The sequence below is a fragment of the Mustela erminea genome, chromosome 4, assembly GCF_009829155.1.
Source record: "Mustela erminea isolate mMusErm1 chromosome 4, mMusErm1.Pri, whole genome shotgun sequence".
Classification (NCBI taxonomy): domain Eukaryota; kingdom Metazoa; phylum Chordata; class Mammalia; order Carnivora; family Mustelidae; genus Mustela; species Mustela erminea.
In genome coordinates this window covers 122,472,559-122,494,226 of record NC_045617.1, presented here as the reverse complement: position 1 = coordinate 122,494,226, position 21,668 = coordinate 122,472,559, and the positions used below count along the sequence as shown (strand labels likewise).

Genomic DNA, 21,668 nt, shown 5'->3' with positions numbered 1-21,668 from the left:
TCTTGGTGCTACAGTAAATGGAATCAATTCTCTAAATTCCATTTTATATTTTCATTGTTAATGTATAAGAAAACAACTGACTTCTGGACATTGATTTTGTATCCTGCCACATTACAGAATTGATCTATGAGTTCTAGCAGTTTGTGGGTTGAGTCTTTTGGGCTTTCCCTATAAAGGATCATGTCATCTGCAAAGAGAGAGAGTTTGACTTCTTCTTTGCCAATTTGAATGCCTTTTATTTCTTTTTGTTGTCTGGTTGCTGTTGCTAGGACTTATAGTACTATGTTGAACAACAAAAAGATTCTTGGGAATAAACCTAACCAAAGAGGTAAAGGATCTGTACTCCAGGAACTACAGAACATTCATGAAAGAAATTGAAGAAGACACAAAATGATGGACAAGCATTTCATGCTCATGGATCAGAAGAATAAACATTGTTAAACTGTGTATACTGCCTAGAGCCATCTATACTTCCCATGCCAGCCCAACGAAACTTCCACTGACATTTCTCAAAGTGCTGGAAAAAACAATCCCAAAATTTGAATGAAACTAGGAAAGACCCCAAATTGCTAAGGAAATATCGAAAAAGAAATGCTTTTTCTGGAAGCGCCACGTTGCCTGATTTCAAGCTTTACTACAAAGCTGTGATCACCAAGACAGCATGGTACTGGCACAAAAACAGACTCATAGACCAATGGAACAGAGTAGAGAACCCAGATGTGGATCTGCAACTCTATGGCCAAATAATCTACAAAGTAGGAAAAAATATACAGTGGGAAAAAGACAGTCTCTTCAATAAATCCTGCTGGAAAAATAGGACACCTATGCATAGAAGAATGAAGCTTGACCATTCTTTTACAGCGTACATAAACATAAACTCTAAATGGATAAAAGACCTGAACATGAGGCAGGAATCTATCAAAATCTAGGAGGAAAACAGGCAGTAACCTCTTCGGCACTGGCCACAGCAACTACTTTCAAGACATGTCTCCAAAGGCAGAGGAAACAAATGCAAAAATGAACATTTGGGACTTCATCAAAATCGAAAGCTTCTGCACAGCAAAGGAAACACTCAACAAAACAAAGAGGAAACACACGGAAAGGGAGAAGATATTCTCAAGTGACAGTACAGACAAAGGGCTGATATCCAAAATCTATAAAGAACTCCTCCAATTCAACACCCAAAACCAGATAATCATGTCAAAAAAGGGCAGAAAACATGAACAGACATTTCTCCAGAGAAGAAATACAAATGGCTAACAGACACATGAAAAAATGTTCATGATCATTATCCATCACGGAGATTCAAATCAAAACCACAGTGAGATATCACCTTACACCAGTTAGAATGGCCCAAATTAACAAGACAGAAAACAAGAAGTGTTGGAGAGGATGTGGAGAGAGGGGAACCCTCTTACAGTGTTGGTGGGAATGCAAGTTGGTGCAGCCATGTTGGAAAACAGTGTGGAGATTCCTTAAGAAATTAAAAAACAGTGCTACCCTATGACCCTGCAATTGCACTACTGGGTATTGACCCTAAAGATACAGATGTCGTGAGAAGAAGGGCCATCTGTACCCCAATGTTCATAGCAGCAATGGCCACAGGCATCAAACTGTGGAAAGAGCCAAGATGTTCTTCAACAGACGAATGGATAAAGAAGATATGGTCCATATATACTATGGACTATTATGACTCCATCAGAGAGGATGAATACCCAACTTTTGTATCAACATGGACAGGAGTAAAGGAGATTATGTTGAGTGAAATATGTCAAGCAGAGAGAGTCAGTTATAATATGGTTTTATTTACTTGTGGAGCACAAGGAACAACACAGAGGATATGGGGGAGATGCAGAGAAGTGAGTTGGGTGAAATTGGAGGGGGAGAGGAACAATGAGAAACTGTGGACTCTGCAAAACAAACTGAGGGTTTTGGAGGGGAGGGGAGTGGAGGGTTGGCTGAGCCTGGCGGTGGGTATTAAGAAGGGCACGTATTGCATGGAGCACTGGGTGTGATGCATCAACAATGAATCTTGGAACCATGAAAAAATAAAATAAAGTTTAATTTTTTTAAAAAAAAAAAGACTTATGATCAACGTATGACTCACATTCCTTCTTGTTTACCTACAAGACCTTGACTAATGTATAACTTTCTTCTTCTCCTTTGGTGGCTACAGAACTGAGGAGTTGTTTGGGGCCACAGTCCTTTCAGCTGTCATCCCCTGCTCCCTCTCTCTTACAACTGACTTGTTTGTGCCTCATTCTCCTCCTGTGCACCATTAGGAAGCCACACATATGTTTTTACATCATTAATTGGTGTCTTTTCATTTCCATTTGAAGAACTCCATTTAGCATTATTTTATAAGGCAGGTCTAGTGGAGATCAACTCCCTCAGATTTTGTTTGGGAGAGTCTTTATCTCTCCTTCATTTCTTGAGGACAGCTTTGCTGGGTCAATATTCTTGGTTAGCAGGTTTTTCTCTGAACATTTCAAATATATCAACCCCATTCTTATGGCCTCTAAGGTATCTGTGTTAATCTCTTCAATCTTGCTGAGCCTCATTAGAATAATCATTTTGAGGGGCGCCTGGGTGGCTCAGTGGGTTAGGCCTTTGCCTTCAGCTCAGGTCATGGTCTCAGGGTCCTGGGATCAAGCCCCACATCGGGCTCTCTGCTCAGCGGGGAGCCTGCTTCCTCCTCTCTCTCTGCCTGCTCTCTGCCTACTTGTGATCTCTCTCTGTCAAATAAATAAATAAAATCTTTTAAAAGAATTATTTTGAATTCCTTTTCAGGAAACACAGATCTCCATTTCCTTGTGGTCGGTGCCAGACAATGATTGTGTTCCTTTGGGGGTGTCATACTTGCTTGGTGTTCAGTGTTTCCTGGCTTTGTGTTGATGTCTATGCATTGCAGTGTTAGTCACCTCTCCCAGTCTTTTCAGACTGCCCTCTGAAAGGAATGTGAGGAAAGACTTTCACATTAGGGTGGTGCAAAAACACTGTCTGGGTGGGTTCAGTATTTCCAGTTCTGGGAAAGGAGCAATGGTTTTGTCTCTGTGCACCTCCATCAGCTGAGGTCAAGATCTGCAAAGACCCTGGGGTCTCCTTTATTGCCAAGTTGTCACCTGTCTATGATGGTAGTAGAGGCTGGGGTTGTTGGGAGTCCTCAGTAGCAAAGGCTGCTAGGATCCTCTTCTTCTTGCTTGTGGGGAGAATATGTAGTCAAGGGGATTCCTTTTAGTAGCAGGTCTGATGTGCTGGACCTCACATTGGCAGTGGAGCTGGGGTCTAAGTCTTAGAGGTGCACAGACCTAACTGAGCACTTGGAGCCTGGACACAGGAGCAATTTCTGTGGCAATGGCACCAGTGCCTGAGGTCTGGGCCTGTGCAGATCACTCATAGAACCAGATACTCTATGACTTACGGTAGTGACTCAAGCTGTGGCAGGGGTCCAGGGATGACAGGGGACAGCAGTGGCTGGGAACTACGGGCACGGCACAGAAGCAGCATGCTTCAGTAATGGTGGAGTAAGACCAGCTTAGGTCCCTTAGGTGGAGCAGAGTGCATTAGCAGTGTGGAAGCCAAGAAAAACAAGGCTGTACCCACCTTGAATCTCGTTATCTTGACAAAGTAAAAGCTGGCACATTGCACCCCCTCTCCACCCACTCCCTCCCCTCGATGATATGTGTGAACAAATAGTTAACTTGCAGAAATCACAATCCTGCAAGACAGGAGTCTCCCTTGGTTTACAAATGTCCCAGTGCTAAATCTCACTAACAAGGATGCTTGATAGGAGGAATGTGACATTCCACCAGGAAACTCCCAACTGTCTTCATGTTAGTGCCTCACTAGAGGGAAAAACGACCTTGGCTTGATAATAACCAGGCCTCCAATATCCTGACAGTCTTCTTTACCCTGATAGCCTGCATCTTCGATGCATGCCCTTGACCAAAACCGCAAGCGGCAGTCAGAACACTCATTCCTGATGTTTGGAAGCTCACCTTAGCTTCCACAAACTGTGTTCAAACTGTGGGACTTCCTCTGGCTCTCCGCAACAGACTGGGGGCAGGGAGATGGCAGCCTCATGTCTGGGGCCAGGCTGAAAATGACTGAAATAAAAGGCAGTTTACCCTCCAAGCCTTCCCCGTGCAAGCTGCAAGCCTTCAATAGACTCTAGGTATCCACGACAGACACCAGACAGATCCCCAGTGCACCTGCTGTCCAGGCGGAGACAGATCACAAATGCTTCCTGCCTCTCCTTCTGCCCTGACAGCTCTTCTTCTCAGCCAGTCAGCGCAACTGAGAGCTTCCAGTGGATTCAGCATACTCTCTCACTACAGGGTTTTTTTTTTTTTTTTTTTTTACAGCTTTACTAAGATCTTATTCATATATCATTCACTGATTTAATGGTGCAGTTTACTTGTTTTCAGTATATTCACAGAGTTATGCAACAACCACTATAACAAACTTCAGAACATTTTCATCAGCCCTAAAAGAAACCTTGTGTCTCTCCCCCTTTTCTCCCATCACCTCTCCCCAGCCCTAGGCAACCACTCATCTACCTTCTGTCTCTGTAGATTTGCCTTTTATGGACATTTGTTAAAACTGGAATCATACAACACACGGTCCTTTGTGACTGGCTCTTACACATGGTATGTTGTCAGGCGCATTCATGCTGTCATTAGGGTGTTAATTTGCATTTCCCTCAGTGAAGGAGAGAAAGCACATTTCCATATGCATGTTTATCTTTCAGATTTCTTCTTTGTCCCTTTCCCATTTATCCCCTTTCCCAGGGTTCACCATGCTCTGTCTCATGGGAGACCATCCTCCATGGACCACGTATGGACTGAGCTCTCCAAATGTTCCAGTGCCTTCTGGCTGCCACTCAAGGTTGGCAAATGGGAAGCTTTAGGGCATTTACTCTATACGTAGTCTGTCTGATGCTCACTGACCGGAGCAGTGCTTACATAGCCTGTGGACTAGTGTTTGGTTGCTAACATGTGTGGAAAAGAATTTCTCCTCATTTGTGCCTTATCTTTTCACTTTCCTAATGATGTCTTTTGTGATCAGCAGTTTTCAGTTTTAAGCTAATAACATACATGAATTTTTTCTCTATCACAAATGTGTTCTATGTTCTGCATAACAAGTTCTTTCTTAAATCAAAATCATAAAGTTTTTTTGTAAACTTTTCTGAAATTTTTTGGATTTTATTTCGTTTGTTTTTCCATGTGTATGGTGTGAAGAAAAGGTTCAAATCTAGGGTTTTTCTTCTTGAATAGCCAGTAGTCGATTCACTTTTTATTGAAAATTCCATCCTTTCTCCTCTCTCCTAGAGTCCTACTTGTGTCAACAATACAGGATCCACATATAGTTGGGATTATTTCTAAACTCCTCATTTTGTACACTGGTCTCCTTTTTCATCTCTGTGACAATTTTCTTCTGATTATCCTAGCTTTATACTTTGTGTTGCATTAGATAAAGTAAGACCGTAAAGACACCAGAGTGTCTTTGCAACTTTTTAAGTTTGAGAAGCACATTTCCAAGTTCTACAAAAATGTTTCACCTCAGCTGGGAACATGCATGTCAGGTGACTAATTGTATTTGTTGCTTTGTGTGAGTCCCCAAATGACAGTGAAAGTCCCATGAGTATCGATAGTAGGGTTAAAACAATTCTTAGCAACTAAGAGAATTTGCAAATACAGAATCTGAGAATGATGAGGATTGACTAAAAATGTAATTTATGGCCAAACTGGTGGTGTTTCTGATGGATGCAAGGGGCCTGAGCAGGAGCAAGGTGGGGGCTGCTCTTCCGTGCCATGGCTCTCACGGTCAGATAGTCAGTAAATGTTAATCCCAATAAGCAAAGCAAACCTAAAACTTAAAAACGGTGAAGGGTTTTTAATTCTTAAAAATCCCAATATACATTGGCCCTGCTAGGGTTCTTGAATCTATTTCTTCTTGTATCACTCCCTGAGGAGAAGCATTCTGTCAGCTTATCAATGGTGTAAACTATCGATCAAGTAAAACTACTTCCCAGAATTAGGGTAGGTCTGTTTCATAAGCAGGAATATTGGTCGTGGACTTTCCAGACCCTACATCCAATATTAAGTGCTTTTTCATGGAGTACCTCATTCCTGCCTCTCAACATGCTTGCCAAATTTCACTACTGTTCTATGTATATTCTCAGAGGCCAATCTGCTCAAGAAAATCAGAACCAAAGGAAAGAAGGAAAGAGTTATATGGAGAGCAGAAAAGGAAGCATTTATCAGGGAGTAAGAGAGGCTTAGAGGGAATCATGGAAAAGAGTGTACTTACTGAACCCTCCCGCTCTAGTGCATATTCTCTCTCCCCTGCACACATGGACCCACATCCCCCTTCTCTCCACACACAGGCAGAGACCTCTGTGAAGTCTGGGCAGCATTGCATTGTGGTGGCCCAGCTCCTGGTGGAGAACTCCCCAGCCCTTATCCACCGAGGGATGCCCCAGGAGGAGCGATGATTCAGAGATGAGGGAAGTTTTCTGCCCATGGGAGGAAATCAGACTGTTGGGAGAAGGGACTGTCAACATTTTTCTAATTTCCCTTCTCATAAGGACTTTCTTGGTATCAGCCATTTAAAGATCTTCAAAAAGGATTTCTTGCAACTACCAACCTATTTCGCCAAGGCATGGACACTGAGCGGGTGAACATTGTCACCAACTACCATGTGCCTGAGGCTTCCCACACCTACATGCATGGGGTCAGCTCTACACCCATGGAGCATCCTAGTGCCCCTCCCACCCCCTGATTTTCTATGTCTTCTCACCTTACATCCTCATCCCTCCTTTTGGGTGTCTTCCTGCCATGGGCTCTTCTCAGGACTAACCTCTGCCTCCTTCCAGGTGGCCCCAGCAGGCCAGCTTGGCCCCAAGGGCATGGCCATCACGTTTGTGTCAGACGAAAATGATGCCAAGATCCTCACTGATGTGCAGGGTCGCTTTGAAGTCAGTAGTAGTGAGCTTCCCGGTGAGATGGACATCTCCTACAGTGAGTCTGGATCTCAGGAAACAGCTTCTCCAACCCTTCAGTCTCCTTGTTCCTTAGTGTATGTGTCCTGAACCATACAGAGCATGAAGGGGGTGCCCAGTGCATGATGGCTGCATAACAACTTTATGCCCCCAACCTTGTTTCCATGTTAGGATATTTGTTTATTTCTGTATGGGGTCCCTCTCCTCTTTCATCCAATTATTTCTCTTTATGCATCCCCAGTCTACCCTCTGACCTCACATCCCACACAAGCACTTGTATGTATAGGCATCTGAGTTTCTGCCAACAACACATGACCTCTCCATGACTTACTGTAACTGCCATCTTTTCTCAGCAGGTGTACGGCCACTGGAGAGGGCTCACCCATCCCTTCTGGAATGTGACACTCTGTTCAGGAGATGACAGCAGGCATGAAGGTGGGGGGGACACTACTCCCACCTGCATCCCCATGCTACTCCATGACTTCCCCCTTCTGCATCACCACTCCTCTTGAACCCCCCATTCCCTCATTTATCAGAATTTTTCAAACAATATTAAAATAAAGTGTACACACATCTGTGGTATCTGTAAGTATCAGAGTCTGGGCTGAGGATCTTTTAGGGAAGGATTCATGGAGGATGTCTGTAAGGGCTTGGGACTCATGTACCATACTGCGGAGCCCAGGTGACAGGCTAGTCAGGTGCTTTCCTTCTCTTGTAGTGCCTCTGCCTGCTTTGGGATGTTGGACCCACTGGTGCCATGGATGAGTCAGGAAGAGTTCTCTCCTTTTCATCATTGGAAGACTTTGAGAAGGACTGGTGTTGATTCTTCCTCCAATGTTTGGTAGACTTCACCAGTGAAGCCACCTGATCCAGCACATCTCTGTGATTTGATTACTGATTCGATCTTCTTACTAGTTATGGGTATTGTCAGGTTGGCTGTTTCTTCATGATTAGTCTTCATCAGTTCTCTGTTTCTATGAATTTGTCCATTTCATCTAGAGTTTCCAGTGTTTTCATGTATTCTTGTTATTTCAGTATGGCTTTTCCCTGTTCATTAACTGCTGGTTTTTAATTGTTAAACTCTTACTTCACAAAATATAGAGTATTTAGAAGTTGTGAAATTAGGAGAAGTTTTTCAAAGAATGTAGGATAACTCAAACATCCATGACCCATACATAAAAATTGGTATGCTTTATATTTTATTCTTTCTAAATAATTTCTTTAAATTTTTTTATTTGAACATAGTGAACACACAAGGTTACATCAGCTTCAAGTTAAAACACACTGATCACTTCTGTGATCACGCTATGCTCACCACAGTGTAGCTGCCGTCTGTCACCACACATGATGTGACAGTGATTCCCTGTGCTGTGCCTTTCACTCCTATCACTCTTCATTCCAGAACTGGAGCCTGTGTCTCCTGCTCCCCTTCTCCCATTGTGCCCATCCCCCATCCCCTTGCCTCTAGCAACCATCAGTGGGTTCCCTATAGTTGCAAGTCTGATTCGGTTTTTTGTGTGCTTCTTTATCCATTTGTTTTGTTGTTTACATTCCATGTATGAGTGAAATTGTATGGTATTTGTCTTTCTCAGTCTGGCTTCCTTCATTTAGCAGACATACCACCCGATAGTTCCATCCATTGTCAAAATAACAAGATCTCATCCTGAATTATGGCTGCATAATATTCTATGGTTTGTGTGGGGGTATGTGGGTGTGTGGGTGGGGGTGCGCATATGTGTACCACATCCTCCCTGTCTATGTGACTCTGAGTTGACACGGGGTGCATCAGTGTGGTTTTTGAAAAAGAGTTCACATTCTGAACCTCATCTGGGATGAGGGCGCCCCCTGGTGTCTGGGGCCCTTCCCAGGTGCCCAGAGCTGAGAGAGACCCTTCTGGAATGCTCAGCCCATAATTGGCAAACATGTACTCTTCACCTCGCAGCTCCAACAGAAATCAGGTCCCCCTGAGGACCTGGCTCCCTGCACAGTCCTCTCCCATGGGGTGTCTCATCTCCCATTGACCTGGCACGCCTGCCCTGGAGGTATCTGGGCTCTCAGCTCACTCAACCTCCCTTCCCTGTTCTTGATTTCTTCATTTTTTTAAGATTTTATTTATTTTTTTTGATAGAGAGCTACAGAGAGAAAACAAGCAGGCAGAGCAGCAGGCAGAGGGAGAAGGAGAAGCAAGCTCTAGGCTGAGCAGGAAGACCCATGTGGGACTTGATCTCAGGACCCTGGGATCATGACCTGAGTTGAAGGCAGCTCTCCTTAACCAACTGAGCCACCCAGGCACACACTTCCCTGTTCTTCTTTCTGCTAATGATCTTGTTTCTACGTCACCAAGCACACTGAACACATTAGGGACAAATGTACAGATTTCTCCCACCATCCACTCATGTCCTAGCATCTGTCCCCATGTAATGGGCCTTCCAGGCCTTTACAACAGGTAACCCATGTGTGCTGGTGCCAGCAAAGGCATTCCCTCTGCTTCTTCCCTAGACCACATCCCTTCCTTTCTACTTACAGGTACTGGTCCGGCAATTCATCCTCTGTTCTCTTTTTCATCATCGGTGTTTGATCTCAACTAGATTATGGTGCTGGCTGTGAGAAGACACATCCCTGACCACCAGCTTGAGGGAGTACAACAAATTCCTGGCCCCGGCTGTGTGCTCTCAACTCTGATGCCATGTGTGCTCTGAGATGCCACTTTCTATGCAATTCCTCCAGCCAGTGCTTGAGAACAGCAAGGAAACTGAGGCAGGACTCTTCCTCTTCTGCAGGCTGACTGAGGCTCCAGGACTCCTCAACACCCTGATGAACTTGCCTGACTCTGCACTGGGTCTAGGACACTTCCAGCCAACTTTCCTTCTCTGTCTCCTTCTCTCGGATTCAGACTCACTACAAAATTTGGTTCTCCCAGCCTTTCTGGCTCCTTCCCCATGTTTTCTTAGAAGGCTTTCTCCTAACACATTCCTGGCATTATCATGCTATACTGGGGTCTGCTCCCCACAAACACTGAAACACAAGTGGCATCAGGAATGGTCCAAGAATTCAGACAGAAAGATGGGGATAGCGGACAAGCTCACTGCCTGGCAGACCAGGAGTCCACCGACCAGGCTGGAAGGTGGGACACAAAGGGCGTCTAAACTACTGCAGTTGTTGCGGGAGGTGAGCTGAGAAACTGCCTTGGTCTGGGGGAAAGCTCTGGCAGGTGGGATGACAGAAGCTGGTGGAAAGTAATTGGGGGTTGGGGTGGGCTGCAGAATCAGTGGAGGTGGCATGTTACTGGTGATCTCTACTGATACATCATAGAAAGATCCTGGGAATCTGAGGGCTATTAATAAGCAGTGAGTGGCTAGACAAGAGAGCCTCTACAGTATCTTACAGAGGGAGCCATGTCCTATAGAGGAAGGTGCATAGAGCTGAATGGCAGCTGAATCATAATGGGAGAGTGGAAGAATTCCAGAGAGGTTTGGACACTCAGCCATGGCAGACCTAGTGATGTGACAGTCAGTGCCCTCAAGGGATAAACCTAAGATCCTGCAAACTTGATCAAGTTCCTTCCAGTGGATATCCTTCAGTACCCTCTGGACACACAGAGGAGGCTCGCCCTTCTCTAGTAATGGTTAACACCTCCTGTGCTGGAAGATGGTGCAGAAGTCTCATCCTTAGATGCACGTGGTGTCCACTCAGAAGCTTTGCAAGAACTACCAAGCATGCATGTGTAGGAGCATTAGCAGCAGCTCTGGGACTGGAATCTGTGGGTGCTTGAACAAGGGAACAGAATGTCAGGCTGGCAAAGGAAAAATGCATTGACTGGGGGCACTTTTCAGGATGTGGGTTTATCCAGAACCCCAGGACATGGGGCAATCTCACTGTTGGGGTCACTCTATCTAGACTGGAAAAAGCGTCCAACTCTCCACAGGTAGACCTGGTAGTTACCCCATGAGACAGACAGTAAAGGATGGGATAAAGAAGCTGAAGGAAGTGGACATTATATGAGGCCAGAACACCCACCAGAGTATTATGTTCTTCAAGAAGATCCAGAAGACTCACCTTTCCCCAAAGCCAAGGTGCTGGCAAGAGGAAACTGCATCACTAAGAAATTTGAGGGTATTTTCCTCTACAGGGCAGGGATCATGTCAGGAATGGAGGTCCTAGAGTTAGCTCGTTAGTATCAGTGGGGATGAAAGGAGCCTGAAGAGACAAGTGGGAGCTTCATGACCGGCAGATTGGATGAAGGACATGCAGTAAGTACCCCTGGTTATTCCCCTTCCTCTACCTCTTCCCCCCAGTTAGTTAATCAAACACTCATGTAGGTGCTGCTGGGCAGGGACCTTGTTTATATAAGTAAGGTCTCAAATCAGCTGACTAAGACAGGGAGATTTCCTTAGGTTAGACTGCTCTGATCAGGTGAGTCTTTAAAGGGCTGGGCTCATCCTGAGCAAAAAAAAAGAGCCTAAATGTGAAAAGGATTCAATGTGAAGTATTTTCTCTATTGTTGGCTTTGAAAATGGAGGGCAAAATGGCAAAGATACTTGTGGGCATGGGGACCATTCCAGCTGGCAAGGAAATGGGGACCTCAGCCTTATAACTGTAGGAAACAAAATTCTGCCAACATTTCTGTATGAACTTGAAGGAGCAGCCCACCTCAAGATGAGAACACAGCTTTGTGAAATCCTGAATAAGAGCCCATCTACACTATGCCTGAATTTCTTTTTCTTTTTCTTTTTCTATTTTTTTAAGTAGGGTTAATAGCCAACATGGGGCTCAAACTCATGACCCTGGGACCAAGAGTCACACATTCTACCAACGGAGCCAGCCAAGAGGCCCCCATGCCTAGATTTCTGACTAAAAAACAGTAGGCAAAAACCTGGTGTTGTTTTGAGCCATGAAGTTGTGGTAATCTGCTGTGCAGTAATAGATAATGAATACCCAGGCTCACTGTGCAACAGATAAACACATAGCACTTTTTCCCCCAAAATGAATTTATGAACTACTGTGCACACTAGTTGCATGCAAAAAAATCTCTCTTGATTTTTTAGTATATTCCCCTTTGTGATTTTTATGGAATGAATTAAGTTCTAATACAGTCATATTTAATTCATTCATTCATTCATTCATTCAACAATTAATTTAGTGCCTACTATGTACCAGAAATAGCTTTCTGTGCTGTAGATACAGTTTTCACCAAAATAGTCCAAAGCACCTGGGCTAGTGTTCTCTACATTCTAGAGGGTTCCGGAGTGAGATGGAGCCATTGGAGCATTTTCAGTGAAGACATGACATGAGCTGACTCATGTCAGCCAGATCACTGACCCTTGTGGGGACAAGGACCCTGGGAGGCAGGTGATGGGGAGGCACCAGGGCCCTAGTTCAGGAGTGAGAGATGGTGGAGACCAAGGGGAGAAGAGGGCCTGATGGATGAGAGAGACAGAGAGAAGGGCTGCAGATGCAGGCTAAGGGAGAGAAGCAGAGGTAACAAATTCTAAAACAGTGGAATTCTCAGACTTAAATATATTGGTATATAGATTTTTAATTCATAGATATGTAAAGGGATTAACAAGATATTCTGTGCATCTGGTATTAACTGCACTCTGTGGGGCTGCCTGAAATCCAGTTGCCTCCTTATGATAATCAGATAATACCTAGAGCCCCAATAACCACGCCCATGCCTTAGGTCTGCACTCACACACAGGCAATGCATGATGGACACGTGGGAAGGGCATTTCCACTGCACTGAACACTTGCCACTTCCAGGTGATCCAAGCTTGGACAGGCTTCCAGCTGAAATACACAGTAACAATTGTGCATCCCGGCACTGAGGGTATGTCCAGGACCTACACAGACAATCTCAGGGCTAGGGAATGAAGATTATTTCAGAACACAGCGGTCACTGATCTATTGTTTGGGGAAACTGAAGAACTTTGTGAGTCTGACTGCTGTGCTGTATGGTCCCATTTCTGTGGGAAGGGGCCAAAATCACTTTCATGGACTAGACTGCTGATGTTCAGGGGTTATCAAGACTGTGCTACCACTACAGTGGATCCACAAAAAGGAGACTGGGCTCAGTAAGAATCTGCAGCTGGTGCACCAGACCCAGCTTCTCCAGGTTTAAAGAGAAAGCCCTGATCCTCCATCTCTGTTCCCAAGGCTGCGTGCTCTCTAGTAGCAAATGCCCTGGGGTGAGTTTTCTCTAGAAGAGTCCAAAGAGAGAGACAGAGGTGAGGGCTAAGAGGTAAGAAAGTCCAGTTCAGCAAATATTCCGGAAAGGACTGCGGAGAAAAGCGGCTGAGTCCACCCTGAGGGTCTCTGCCTGGGCTCTTCTCAGAAGACAGGGTGACAAAATGATTACCTGATCACCGTGCAGGAGGAGAGGGGTCAAGGCAAAGTTTCAGATCCCCAGGAGGGACTGGTCTTCAGAGTGTCAGGAGCAAGGGCAGTGGTGGTGTAGGGAAGCTCAGCGCCAGGGAGTCCCCATCTCCCCAGGTTTCATTTCCCCCTTTCACAGCCTGTGTCTGCTTCTCCAGCCCAGATACCCATGACGCGCAAACTCTTCGCACTCCCATTGGGTGTCAGGTTTCTGGAGAAGCCAATCAGCGGCACCGGGGTTTTGCGTTCTAAAGTCCTCACCTGGCCACCAGGACGCGGCTACTTCTCGGACCATGCAGTTCTGGGTCTTGGGGTCCCGAAACATAGTCCTGCCGCTGGCTTGTGCCCTGCCCGTGACTGAGACCTGGGCGGCTGAGGGCGGGAGCTGTAGGAAAAGGCAGCTGCGGGGCGGGAGCGAGGGGACCTCACTGAGGGAATGCGGGACCCCCGGGGAAGACGCCTCGCCGCCGCCCCCGCCCCAGACCCCCAGCCGCCCCCAGCCGCGTTCTGCCAGGGCCTGTGCTCCCTGGTCTTCCCCGGTCTCCGCCGTGCTCTCCCCCACTCGGTGCCTGCTCCCTCCTCCCTCCGGACTCCCTCCACCTGACCCAGGGTGCCCAGAGGAGGGTCTGGCGGTTTCTCTGCCCCTCCGCGCCCGCAGGCTCCTGCTCGGTGAGGTATTTCCACACCGGCGTGTCCCGCTATGCCCAAGGAGCCCCGCTCTGTCCCCCACTGCCTTCCTGCCTTCCGCCCCCCACTGCCCTGCATTCTTCTCCCTCATCTGCTCCCCGTTCCAGCAGAGGGGACCTCTCCATCCCTGTCTGTGCTTCTCTTCCCAGGGAGCTGCCGCTCTTAATCTCTGGTTGAAATTTAAAGTTCTGGATGCAGTTTGTTTTCTTCAGTGCTTGCCTAGAGGGGTTGATGGGTTACTTAAAAAACAGAGGATTCCTGATGTTCCAGAGAGGAAATAAACAGAAGCACTGAGAGCCTTCCAGGTTCCACAAGTTTGCTGGGCTTCCTTTGGGGGTGGGGACAGGAGAGGCTGCGAGGAGCCAGCATGGAGGGACTGTGCCCAGCCTGTGCTAGGTGCATCCTGGGCTTTGACATGGTCACTCCTCTGCTGGGTCATCATCACTGCTCCCTTGTCCCTGTCCCTTCAGTGTAACGTTGTCCCACCTGGCCCTGGGGTCACAGGGACTCAGATCTCTCCTGTCTCCAGGACCTTGTGCAGCAAGAGCTTCCTGTGAGCAGGACAGACTAGACTCAGAACTGGGTCAGGACTCAGCCCCCAAGTTTTGTGTGTCTTTTCTCCTCCTCCTCTACCTCCACCCCATCCCCCTCCTCCTAGTCTCCCTCCTATTTTTTTTCTTTTTCTTTGGAGACTTAGGCTGTTCTTCTCCTTTAAGACTTCTGATCTCATGTTCCTCTGGTGTCCCTAAGTTGTGACCGCCCCAGGGCTCCTTTGGCCTTTCATTGTCCCAAGGCCTAGTGAGCTCCTGTACATAGGAATCTCTGTGAAATTGAGAGATGAGTTTTCAGACCCATCCCATCTCTTCTCATTCTAGGACTGTCCTGGATCATTATTTCCATCCTTCCCCCCATATCTTCTAGAAAACAGATTCTGGAGTTAGAGACAGGATCTGGAAGTTTCTCATCCTTACTAAACTTTGTTTAGTTTCTATCTCTTGTGCTCACCTACCTGCCCCCCTGCCCTTGGCCCTAGTGATCCTTTTTCTGGTTCTGCTCCTGATTCATAGAGTGATGAAGCAGTGTCTAATCTGAATCCACCTTTGTCTGGAGTATATGACCCATAAGACTATGCACAACTTTTCTGAAGGAAGAACTGTCATTGCTTCCTGTGCTGTGCAGTAGTGATGGTGTGGGAAGGAAGACATGAGGATGTGGAGGAGACCTCGACAGGTGAGAAAAGTGGCAGTTGCCACACACAGCTGTGGCCTGAGGGTCATGTAGAAGAGAGAAGTGCTCTTTGCGGATCATTTCTCCAAGTGATAATTGAACATCAGACACAGGAACACTACTGTAGCATCTAGGACACCTCACTGAGGTGAAAACAGACAAAATGGGTCTGCCTGGTGGGGCATATGTGCTAGTAGTGAGGGACAGACCATCTGTGTGGGAACAAGTAAGATGGCTACTTTACTGGAGTGGTAAGTGTGAGCCTCAGTGAGAAGGTGACCTCTGAGGGAATTGAAGGACATAAAGGAATTGTGTAAGAGGAGGTCTGGGGGGGAGTTCTTTCCAGGCAGGGAACCTCCAGTGCACACTCACTAGGGCAGGGGTGTGTCCTTGTTCAAGAAAGGGAGAGGAGGCCACTGCGGCTGAGAGCAGGTGACATGAGGGCAGATGTCCAGGATTAGATGAGTTTTGAGTTTTCTCTGAGTGAGGTGGAGTTAAAGATGATTTTGAACAAATGATCCACCTGTAGGGCTTGTTTTAGAAGCACCTGTTTGCTTCTGTGCAGAATTGAGAGGTACAGGGCAAGCACCAGTAGGGAAAGTGTAGGAAACCAGTGCAGTGTCGGGGGCCTGGGTGGCTCAGGTTGTTAAGCATTTCCTTCAGCTCAGGTCATGATCTCAAGGTCCTGGGATCGAGCCCTGCATCTGGCTCTTTCTCTTCTCTTTCTCCCTCTGCTCCTCCCCTACCCCTGCTCATGCTCTCTTGCTCTGTTCTTTCTCTCTCGCTCAAATAAATAAATAAATAGAATCTTTGAAAAAAAAAATGTGGGAGATATGAGGTGTGGAATAAGGAGGGAAAGTAATAGGACGTGATTGGGTGCTAGAGATATTCCCAGATGGACTTTGCAGGATTTCCTAATGGATTCATTCTGGGGGGTAAGAAGGAGGAATCAAGGAGGAGGAGATCCAGTATTTCAGACTGCAGGTAGAAATGTGCAGTGCCTTCCTTGGATATGGGGAAGATTCTGCAAGCAGGACATTTGGGGAAACAGCAACAAAAGCATCCAATTTAGGAATATTAAATCTGAGATGTCTACTAGAAGTGCAAGTGAGGAGGCCATGGATGGCTCAGTACACAGAGCATGTGAGTCTTGGTCTCAGCTCAGGTCATGATATCACGGTCCTGAAATTGAGCCCTGTGTCAGGCTACCCACCCAGCTTGGAGTTTGCTGGGGAATCTGTCTTTCCTTCTCCCTCTGTCTTTTCCCTGATCATGCTCTCTCCTTAAGTAAATAAATAAAAATAAATATTTTTTTAAAAAAGGAAAGAAAGAAAATAATGCAAACAAGGTGGCATTTGGATAGTGCAGGGGAGGAGAAATATCTGGTTTGGAGAAATAGATTTGGGAGATGACAGCAAATACATGATGATTAGAGCCTTCAGCAGAGATGAGGTCACCAGGGGGCAAGGGCCGTAGAAGAGAAAGCAACAGGACCAAACCCTGGACTCCTCAGGGTTAAGCAGGCTGATCAGAGCACACACCCAGAGTGCACTGCACAGTCTGGTTCTGCGTCTAGAAGGCACAGAGACCAGGGAGGCCCAGTCCTCAGTGTGCACAGGAATTTCCTGGACTATGAAGATCTAAACAGTCTGGGGTAGAGCATGAGATGCTGGGTTGATAACAAGGTTGGTGCTGCTGCTGCTGGTCTTCAAATCCCACACCGAGTAGCGAGCACAGGAAGCAGGATCCCCCATGGCCGTGCATCAGCCTCTCCTGCAGGGCTGCTTAAGTAAGTGATTCCCGGGCCCTTGCCTACATTCTAAGATGGTGGCTCTGGGGAGAGGCCTGAGTATTTGGTAACAAAGCCACAAGCAATCCTGGGACTCTGCCAGAGAGGGAGGAAGCACTGAAGTCCTTGAGGAGAGCGTCCAGGGTGCAGAAGAGTCTTGCATACACATTTATTGTTTTCTTCATAGGAAGAATAATGCAAGGCATGCTGGGAGATACATGTTTTTTCTCTCATGGGGCCCAGCCAGGTGGCAGACTGAGAAAGTGGTTATCAGCTCAACATAAAGAAACAGTCTGATTGCTGAAAGACTAGGTCTAAAATGTTCCACCACACGCACACACACTCACACCAGTAACTGTGACAGGATGCACATCCTAGCTAATGCTATAGTGGTAATTAATCAATTTTCAGTATGTAAATAAATTAAATCCAAAGTTTGTGCCCTTAAATTTATAAGCTATTCTGTCAATTATATCTCAATACTACTGGAAAAGATTTCTGAACCCATGCTGTCTGAAAGAATTCCTTCATGCATTCCTCACTCCTTGTTTTCAAAACAGAGTCCAGGTTGTTTTAATTGAAACTATATAAATTTAAAAGAGCTATATTTGTATATATGTATTATTATGGAGAATTATATATATATAATTTAACATATAATATAAATTATATGTAATAATATAAATAATTATTAAAATCTATTTTAAGAAGAATGAAATATGAGATATTAATCATAAGTTAAACTCCTATATTATGAATACATCTATTTATAGGGAAATATATGTATTATGTGTAGATAACGTTAAAGTACTGGGCCTCATTTTATTTCAGGGAAAGCCACAGAAGAGGCCCAAGGCTTCACAGCCAGGAGCAGAATTCACTATCGCAATCCAGGTCAAGGCCCAAAGAGGAACCACTGCCCCCGGTGCTGGGCACAGGTCCTACTGTTCACACCACTGCACCTTGAGGCCAGGACTGCTGTCACTGCTGCTCCTGGCAGCGGGATGACACGACAGCCAGTCATACCACCTGTGCCAAATGCATGCAGCACCGTCCCGGCATCTGTGTCACACATCCTGAGTCAGAGTCTGGCATGTGGTCACCTGACTGGTGGAACCTCAGGACCTTTCCCCCTGCAACAATGTGTGACATCCCAGCTCTGACCTGGATTCCTGGGCAGTGACTGCCAACATCCTTGGACTTGAGCTGTCCATTTAGTCTGGTCTCTGCATTCCTGGCCACAGGCCTGTGAGAGGCCATGCATTCAGCTGGTTCCCAAAGTCACCCCTGCTGTAGGCAGATCCCAAGATGGCTCCAGTGTTCCCATCCTCCGATATCATGCCCTTGTGTAATAATACCCACTTTGGGAACAGAAGCTGGACATAGTGACTTGCTGGTGACACACAGAATAGAGTGAAGACACTCAGTGAGTGTCTGGAATCACCAGGACACAAGATACGAGGGGTCCACATTCTCAAGGTGGGCTGTCCAAGCCAGCCTGGATAAGTGCAGATTTCTGGTGGAACCTCATGACAAAACACCCTGCATTCCTTTTCCCTCTGAGGGGTTTCTCAACGCCCACAAATCTCAACCCCCACAGCCACTGCCGTCAGACAGGAGGAGGAGGAGGAAAGGTCACCAGCAGGGATTCTCATCCTGGATGCAGTCAACAGGGGAATTCTGTAAAAAGTACAGGACGGGAAGAGAAGAAACACAGGCCCCCAGTGTAACAGCTGGTGAGTCCATGCACGCCCCAGGACAGCCCCATGCTACAAAGATGAGGGGAGAACAGTCTCCAGTGTCCCTGTGCTGCCCCTGGGGCCCTGCTCTCCCTTCCTCCAACACAGACAGTATCCCAGGTAGGCCCCAGTGCTGCCCCCTATGGATCTGTCTCTGCTCATCTCCAGAACAGACGACCATGGCCACCCGCTCCAGGAACCCATCCCCTCTCCACACGCATTAGTTTAGTTGTGTGCAACAGAAACCCAGCTAACAGTCGTTGTCCATGGGACAGCAGCTTGTGTGTGTCCCATGAGTGAGGTGAGCCCTCTGGGACTGTAGGGTCAGTCTGCACCATGGGGCTACCCAGACACGCTGGTGACGATGACCCTGGGAAGTTTCCTTATTAGCATGGCCAGGGCACCTAAGACCATGTTCATGGTCCGTGAGCAGGGAAGGGAAAGCAGAAAAAGTGGATGTTTCCCTCCTTTTAGGACAAAACCTGCTACCACATTCTGTGTCCCCATAATGGCCAGAATGTAGTCACACAGACAGAAGTAGCCTCCAGGGAGGCTGGTGAATGAGGCTGTCTTTAATCTGAGGGAACATGTACTCCATGAAATTGTGTCACTCTGAAATGAGGATGATTTCTGCTTTACGTAAATTTTTAAAAAATCACCTGTGGCAGAATTGTCATTACCAATACCTTAATATCAGTATCTAATCCTTAATGAGTTTTGAATGTAAAAACCGGGATCTTCTCAGAATATGTTGTTAATTGAAAACAAAGTTAGAGATAGATTATTTGGTAAAATGCCACCCCCTAAAATGGAAATCTCTCCTATAATAATATTGAGGAAACTGGTAGCAGCTCTTTTGTCCCAGGAGTGAGTTTGGAAGCATTATGGAGGGAATAGAGGAGGAAATTGACTTTTCACTGTATACTCTTTTCTGTTATGTAAATGTTTTCAACCTTGTGCATGTATCAGTCTGTTGAATTACATTCGAATTGCCCAAGAAAGCCCCACCTCCATTTAGGAGACACATACTAGACAGTAGCAGATGTCAGGCTCTCTGCCAGGCTCAGTGAGAGAAACATGAAGGAATTCAGAGTGGGGTGAATAACCTAGTAAATATAACTATCCTGATGAGGTTTGGAGAAACAGCCACCACGCAGAAACTACCTGCATGCCTACTGTGGGCCAGGTGTACTGTACTACTGTTGTACTATACTACTGGGCCAGGTGTTCCTGTTCCAAGCACAGGAAGAAAATACAGGTACACACATTTGTGACCTACCTGTCTCATGCTCATGAGGTTCTATAGCAACTCCTGACTCTTCAGAGACCCTACTACTGTCTTGTCCCTGTGTGGGAAGGAGCTGAGACTTGGGAAGAGAACATTTGCCCATCTGGTCCAAACGTTATTGGGAAGACTTAATTAGAGAATAGTGACTTCCTAATTAAACTGATGCATCAATACAAGAGAAAACCAAAAAGAAATGATCTTGACGAAGGGAATGAAACTGACAGAGTGGAATCACAGGAAATGTCTTGGTGGAATCCCGTCTGAGGCAGACAGGCAGAAATAGTGGGAGACCAGGATTACCCAGGCAGCATGATAGAAGAAACACAATGGCTGAGTGTAGTGATGGTGCTTTCCTAGAGATTTAGAAGGTCTGACAAATGAGGGGGGAAATATTCAGAGAGGACAACCTCTCAGGTTCCACAAAGTTGAGATAGACCTTTCCAAATACAGCGTGATTTCCAAATACAACCTCTCAGGTTCCACAAAGTTGAGATAGACCTTTCCAAATACACCCTGCTTAGGGTCTTAGCTATAAGACAACTAACACAACTCAGCCTGCAGGTCATCTCCAGCAGGGGACCCAGAGTGATAATTATGTGGCTCAGTGCCTGTGCAGGGTAACAGCCTGGTAAGTACAGATCTATGAACACATCCAGTGTGTGAACACATCCAGTGCAGAGACCTTGCTACCTTCCATTCCTTTCATCTGTCACCTGGAACATCCCTGTGCAGATTCTATAATAAGGCCCAATGGTCCCCACCTCCTGGTCCACATGGCCTTGTGGAATCTCCTCCTACTGAGTATGGGGGGAGGGAAGAAACCTAGAATATCTTCCAACGAATAAAATGTGGCAGTGGTGACCTTGGAATATATACCATCATGAATTCCTTTTTTCCTGCTGAGTTTCTACCGTCTTCTCCCCTTGCAAGCTTTGCTGAAGCAAGCAGCTATGTTGGAAAGACCAGAAACTGAGGTCAGCCTGCTGCCCACATCCAGCAAGATGCTGAGGCTCCCAGTCCACCAGCCCACAAGGAACTACTTAGTCCTCCCCAGAGGGCAGCCCTCCCCTTTCTTGAAGACAGACATCCCATTTTCTCTTTACAACATGAATGTCAAGTTCTTACCAACCTACTAGCTTTCCTCTCACTCTATCTGGGAAGGCTCATGAGGGAGCTACTGTCAGGCTATCAGGAAGTGCCACCTTCATGTCACTTCTCACCTGGAGAGCAGGTATCACCAGGAAGTCAGCTGGAAGAAGACAAGTCAGAGACAGCAGGATTGGTAGGTCATGAGTGCTCACCCCCGTGTCTCTCAGGCTCACTCAGGCTGTGCTGTGAACAAAACAGTAAGTGAACTCTGCCCACCACAGCTGGTCTCACCACTTCTGCATGCTGGACAGCCCACCTCACACCCCAGATGCAGACTCCACTGATTCCCTACAGCCCAGATGTGACCTGCCTCCCCTCCACCTCCAGCAAACACAGGCCATCTGCCAATGTACAACCAGCTCTCCTGTCCCCTCAAACCCCATGGATTCCCTTACAGGGACAGTGAGAAATGCA

The 21,668-nt window shown here is 46.5% G+C and overlaps 1 pseudogene; it reads right to left on the bottom strand.

Moving 5' to 3' along the window:
• LOC116587519 overlaps positions 1 to 21,668 on the bottom strand; it is a 592,489-nt pseudogene that overhangs the window by 385,456 nt on the left and 185,365 nt on the right.